Source organism: Cetorhinus maximus, unplaced genomic scaffold (genome assembly GCF_964194155.1).
Source record: "Cetorhinus maximus unplaced genomic scaffold, sCetMax3.hap1.1 HAP1_SCAFFOLD_487, whole genome shotgun sequence".
NCBI lineage: Eukaryota > Metazoa > Chordata > Chondrichthyes > Lamniformes > Cetorhinidae > Cetorhinus > Cetorhinus maximus.
In genome coordinates, this window is record NW_027596429.1 from 298367 (window position 1) to 304500 (window position 6134).

The 6134-nt window shown below is 43.8% G+C and overlaps 1 non-coding gene across 1 annotated transcript; it reads right to left on the reverse strand.

Annotated features, from left to right (window-relative positions):
- Nucleotides 1-5482: 5482 nt before the first annotated feature.
- trnan-guu (transfer RNA asparagine (anticodon GUU)) lies at nt 5483-5556 on the reverse strand. Its single transcript has one exon. It is a non-coding gene; the product is annotated as a tRNA-Asn (tRNA).
- Between the last annotated feature and the right edge of the window lie 578 nt (nt 5557-6134).

Below are 6134 nucleotides of genomic sequence, written 5' to 3' on the forward strand. Positions count from 1 at the left end.
TTTTCCATTATTTCTGATTTTAACCATTGTAAATGGGATCGACATTTTCACAACACCTGCAGTAGCAAATATTGACCAGTGGGTGGCAGTGGAACCGTGATTGCTCACATCATATGAAGCAGACGCGGTCTCAATTATTACTGCATTTTGCACTGTCTCTGTTCATATTAACTTAGACACTGTTTCTGTTTCTATTACACTAGGACATGTCTCTGATCATATTAGAGAAGGTCATCTCTCAGTTGTTTCTGTAATTGGTTCAATCTCAGTTGTTTATGTACTGGACTAGGGCCACAATACAGTTGACACTATCTCAGTCATGACTGCACTGAAGCAGCTCTTGGCTAAAGTTACAATAAGCCATGCCCAAGTTGGCACTGCACTAGAGCTTGTCTCTGGTTATAGAAAACTAGAACATGTTTTTATTTGCATTTCACAAGACTCTGTCTCAGCTATTACTCCAGGAGAACCTGCCCCGTGTCTATCAAACTGGACCCTGTCTCAGGTGATGCTGCACCAATACATGCCTCCATTCATATCACACAATTCACTGTTTCTGTTGTTATTGTCCTAAACCATTACTCTCTTATTGCTGTACTAGTGTATGTCTCTGTTTTTATTGATCTTGCACCTTTGCCGGTATTTAATTCACCAGACACTGCATCAGTTGATGTTAAAAAGAGCCCTGAATTATGTGAAGCTGCACTAGACCGTGTATCAGTTTTCTTAAACTGGATCCGGTCAGTGTTATTGCTACACCAGGCTGGTTCGTATTACACAAGATCCTGTCCCAATTATTACTGCACTCGGCACTGTCTCACTTATGTTTCACTAGGTCGCGGCGCTGCTTATAACACACTCAATCATGTCTGCACTTATATTCCTCTAGAGCGTATTTCAGAACAATTTACACTAGACTCTATATCAGCCTGTATTACACTCGAGCTTGTCTGTCTTTTTAATTAAAATGGATCCTGTCTTTGCAGAGACTTTGTCTTTGTACCTCTGTCTCTGCTTCTATTCCACTCTCCCTTTCCCTGTTTTTACTCCACGAGATCATGTTTGTCACTCTTACACTGGCGGCAGTCTCCGATATTACGGCCTTAGACTCTCTCTGGGAAGCCATTACTCTGTGCCCTGTGCCTGTAATAACTGCCCTATTTTACTTGATGTTGATCCAGGCCCTGTATCGGTAACTATTGCACTAGACCCATCTCCGTTATTACAGCAGTAGACCTTGTCTATGTTAATATAGCACTCGTCCCCGCCCCTGTTATTCGTGCACTAGGTCACGTCTTTGCTTAAGTAACATTAGATTGTCTCTCTAGTAATGCCTCTGCTTAAATTGCACTAGGCCCTGTCTCAGTAATTACCACACCAGGCTCTGTCTCTGTTGTTACTACACTATTCTATGTCTCTATAAGGTGAGCGTTGATTTAGAAAAGGGCCTCTGACTTTGGCCTAAAACTACAAGTTTTGACTGTTTGTTCCGCGCAGGTCCTAATATTCAGTTTCATTACAGCCAACAGTATTACATATGAGACATCACCTGTTCTGTGTGTCGGTGTGAAAATAAATCATGCTGCATCATTCCACAAAGATAAAAGATGTATCTTCACCAGAATGTTTCATGTTATTTTATTTCCTCTTATTCAAACTGTAACTACAGATCGTCAAGTAACGTAAATATTCATTGATGGTATATTCTGTTGTGTGCTCTTGTTTAGAAATTCATGTCATTCCAAACATTTCTTTGCTAAGACGGGCACGTTTGTCACCACAATCACTTAATGTCTGTCATATCTCTATCTGAGACAGCGTGTAACTCACTGAAACGTATTGATTTCTCTCTCTCAGATAAAAACAAAATACTGCGGCTGCTGGAAATCTGAAACAAAAATACCTGGAAAAACCCAGCAGCCCTGAGAGCATCTGCGGAGAGGAGCACAGTTGACGTTTCGAGTCCGTGTGACTCTTCTTCAGAACTAAGGAAATGGAGAAATGCGGTGAAATATAAGTTGGTTGTGGGGGGTGGGGCAGGTTGAGCTGGATAGAGGGGCAGTGATAGGCGGAGGCAAAGAAGAGATGTCATAGACAAAAGGAAAAAGAGATGTTGACGGTGGTGACATTAGCTAAGAAATGTGCTAACAGGTGACATTAAGGGTAGAAATCAGGACGAGCAAGGTAGAGATAGCCCTAGTGGGGGTGGGGTGGGGGAAGGGATCGAAATAGGCTAAAAGGTAGAGATAAAACAATGGATGGAAGTACATTTAAAAATAATGGAAATAGGTGGGAAAAGAAAAAAATATATAAATTGTTGGAAAAAAAGGGAAATCGGAAAGGGGGTGGGGATGGAGGAGAGAGTTCATGATCTAAAGTTTTTGAATTCAATATTCAGTCCGGAAGGCTGTAAAGTGCCGAGTTGGAAGATGAGGTGCTGTTCCTCCAGTTTGCATTGAGCTTCACTGGAACAGTGCAGCAGGCCAAGGACGGACATGTGGACATGAGAGCAGGGTGGTGTGTTGAAATGGCAAGCGACAGGGAGGTCTGGGTCATGCTCACAGACAGACCGAAGGTGTTCTGCTGTAGATATGCTGTAGGGTGTCAGAGGAATCACGGATGTAGGTGGGAAGGGACTGGACAAGGGGAGAGAGAATGGAGTCAAGATAGCAAGAAGTGAGTTCCGTGGGGCAGGAACAGGCTGACACGATCAGTCTGCCGGGACAGTCCTGTTTGTAGATTTTGAGCAGGAGGTATAAGCGGGCCATCTGAGGTTGGGAGACGATGAGGTTGGAAGCTGTGGAAGGAAGATCTCCAGAGGAGATGAGGTCAGTAACAGTCCTGGAAACAATGGCTTGATGTTCAGTGGTGGGGTCATGGTCCAGGGGCAGGTAGGAGGAAATGTCTGTGAGTTGACCCTCAGCCTCTGCGAGGTAGAGATCAGTGCGCCAAACAACAACAGCACCACCCTCGTCAGCAGGTTTGATGACAATGTCAGGGTTGAACCTGAGAGAACGGACTGCAGCAAGTTCAGAGAGAGACAGGTTAGAGTGGGTGAAAGGAACAGAGAAATTGAGACGATTTGACCCCGATGGTCTAGTGGTCAGGATTCGGCCCTTTATCAGCAGTAACCTGGGTTCGATTCCCAAGCAGGGAATGTAGATTTTTTTATCTTGTTAAAATGAGTATTAATTACTTATTGATGGAAACCATTTAACAGCTCCACCAGAACCAGTGGGGTGATAGTAGAAGTTTCACCGCAGAGTTGGAAATGTCATATTTGGTCAAATCGAGAACAAAGACAGAAGCGGAGTGAAAGAAGGACAAGAGAAGTGCTGGGTGCAAAGGACTGACCGCAGAGATGGTGGCGCCAGGAAAAATATGGGTGGGATAAGGGCACATTTTGCTGCCTACTGTTTGCACTGACATAAATATCACTCCTGATGGATCAACCAATCACTACTGCTCTTTGACAGCAGCACGCCAGGCCGTATGTCCTCTTTTTGTGCTGCAACTTTCCATATTTTTATGTTTCCCAACAGCACGGTTCATTCTGCCATTTTATAACCCACTCGAGCGAGATGTACTTTCTTACCTTGTATTCGGCTCGTTTGAAACCAAAACAAGGAGCAAATTCAGCGAGATTTCTTGTAATTTCCAGCACGAGATTTGTCACGAGACTAATTGACCGACACATTAATGGTGTCAATCCTTGACTGGAGCTCACCACGTCCAAAGAGCACTGTTTTCATATGCCTGTTATGTAACTTCTTGCAGTACATCTGCTGAACTATATAAGCTTATTACAGCTCTGCTTTCTTCACATTGAAATCCAATGTGAAAATATGAGCATTTTCAAAGCTGAACAACGTAGACAAGACTGGAAGGGAAGTGTGATTGTGGATAATCGGCACTGTGCACATTCCTGTGATCAGTACTTGGGCCAATCAGGAAGATCCTGGGGACTCTGTAAGCTGCTATCTGTAAACCGATCACGTTCTGTTTTACGTTCGCACTATCTGACTGTGTTTGCATCAAGCAGCTAATTGACCTGGACGGGCAGAAAGAGCTGGAGGCGAATATCTGTCCTGCACAAGTTTCACAGCTAATTCAACAACCCCGCCTTTTCTCCACAGCCATTTATATTTTATTGTCTCTCAGTATTTCTGTTAAAGTGAAACACCGCACACACCTGCTTTAACTGTGAGCTGCCACTTTTTCGACCAATCGGGCAATTTTAGCAGCAGTGGAAGTGGTATTTGAAACCAAGCTTCATTATTACTGCCCATCGCCTTGCCTAGAATTGCTCCTCAAATAGAACAGAAGCAAAGCAGCAACAATACGTCATAAGGCCCCACAAGCCTCCTCTGTCACTTTATAAGATCATGGCGGATCTCCAGCCTCAACACCAATTTCTCACCCGATCCCGAGAGCCTTTCATTCCCTAAGTGTCCAAAAATCAGTAGAATTTTTGGATGTTTTTTCTTCCATTGATCCGAGAGTTCTGTGGACACCTGGTTAAAATCAGCAATAATAAGAAGCACAGTCGGTAAGATTGGATTTTTCCTGGGGAAACCCCAGTGGATTTTAACAGCATCGTTTTCATCACTCAGCCACAATGATTGACAAGGCCCCAGTGCTTTCCACTCAATTATCAATAACATAATTCATAGCTTCCGCTTCTCAGCTGCAACTCCTTCCAAACATTGTGATCCATTTTCCTCAGGATTTGTTCCTGGATTCAATATTTACCTGCTTTGTGTCCTCATTTTAAAAAACAGATTCGCTTCAATATCCAACACAATTTGAATTGCAAACCTGAAGGACAATCAGTGGAGAACAAGTCACTCAGTAACACAAATCCCATGGTGCTCATTTTCAGATTCACAACAGTCAGCTTTTCAATAAGATGACGGAATTTTACAGTGAAACGATTTAGAAAGTTGGTGTGACTTCTATTTGTGACTCACTCACTCGGGTATTCTGTAAATGCTGCTCCGAGGTTTTGTGACCGTGATATAATGTACCTGAGTTTTCCTGAGCCTGTGCTCGGTGTATTGGGAGGTTTGGCCCGGGTTGGAGTATCTTGTGTCCCAGGGATGGGCAGTAACCCGCTGATTGAAGCTGCAGTCGCCGCTTTCTACTGGCAGCGGGTGATTGGAGAGTGCGGGGCCGGAATATTGCTGCTTTGCTGCTTTTCCCTGTCTCACTCACAGTGGAACTGAGGAAGAGAGAATAATTGATGGGTTTGTTTGAATCCAATAGCTTCATAAATTTCCAGTGTGTTGGAAATCAGTGCATGGTAGGTCTAAATGTTTTCTCATTATATTTGAAATGAATATTCGAAAAAAAGCCGCTTACCTGGGAGCTCACTGGATAACAGTGGAGCCGGCAACATTTCCGGGGTTTTGACATTCAGCTCAAGTAGCCAATGACAACCGGGAACTGAGTGACAATGAATGCTGAAAAAAAAGGGAAGTTTCGTCCCTGGGTGGTCTCGAACCACCAACCTTTCGGTTAACAGCCGAACGCGCTAACCAATTGCGCCACAGAGACCGATGCAGCCTCTAACCAGGGTGTCATCGAGTTAAAGTTTCAGATTGTTGCTACAGGAATGACAATTGTTCTCTATCAGTTTTACTCTTCCAAAATAAAGGTTGGGACATTCATTGTGGATACATAGAAACAGTCTGATCCCACCCACTGCAGACACATCCATGTCACCGGGAACCAGCTCTCCTACAACCGGTGCCGTCTCCCTTCGAGCCTTTCGCTGTCTTGTCTGTTACCAAGTATTCTGATTGTCCCAAAGCCGATATTAAGTTTGAATTCCTGAGGTGCAGTAACGAAAATCCTTTCAATGTCTCAGATCAGCTAATTTCACTGATAACATAGAGTCAAAGTTCCAGCGTCTTAAAGAAGGGAAAGGTACCTTGACTGTCCCTGGTCAGTCGGACAGTTCACTCTTCATTCTCCTCTGATTCCGGTTCCCAAAGAATATCTGAAGATTCACAGAGCTGGAGACTGAGATTTCTATTTTGGTTCCTTCTCCATTTTCCCACCTGCCAACTGACAATATATTCCAAAATATCTCTCAATCCTCCGTCTTGCATCATGTCTAGGGATGAGTAAAT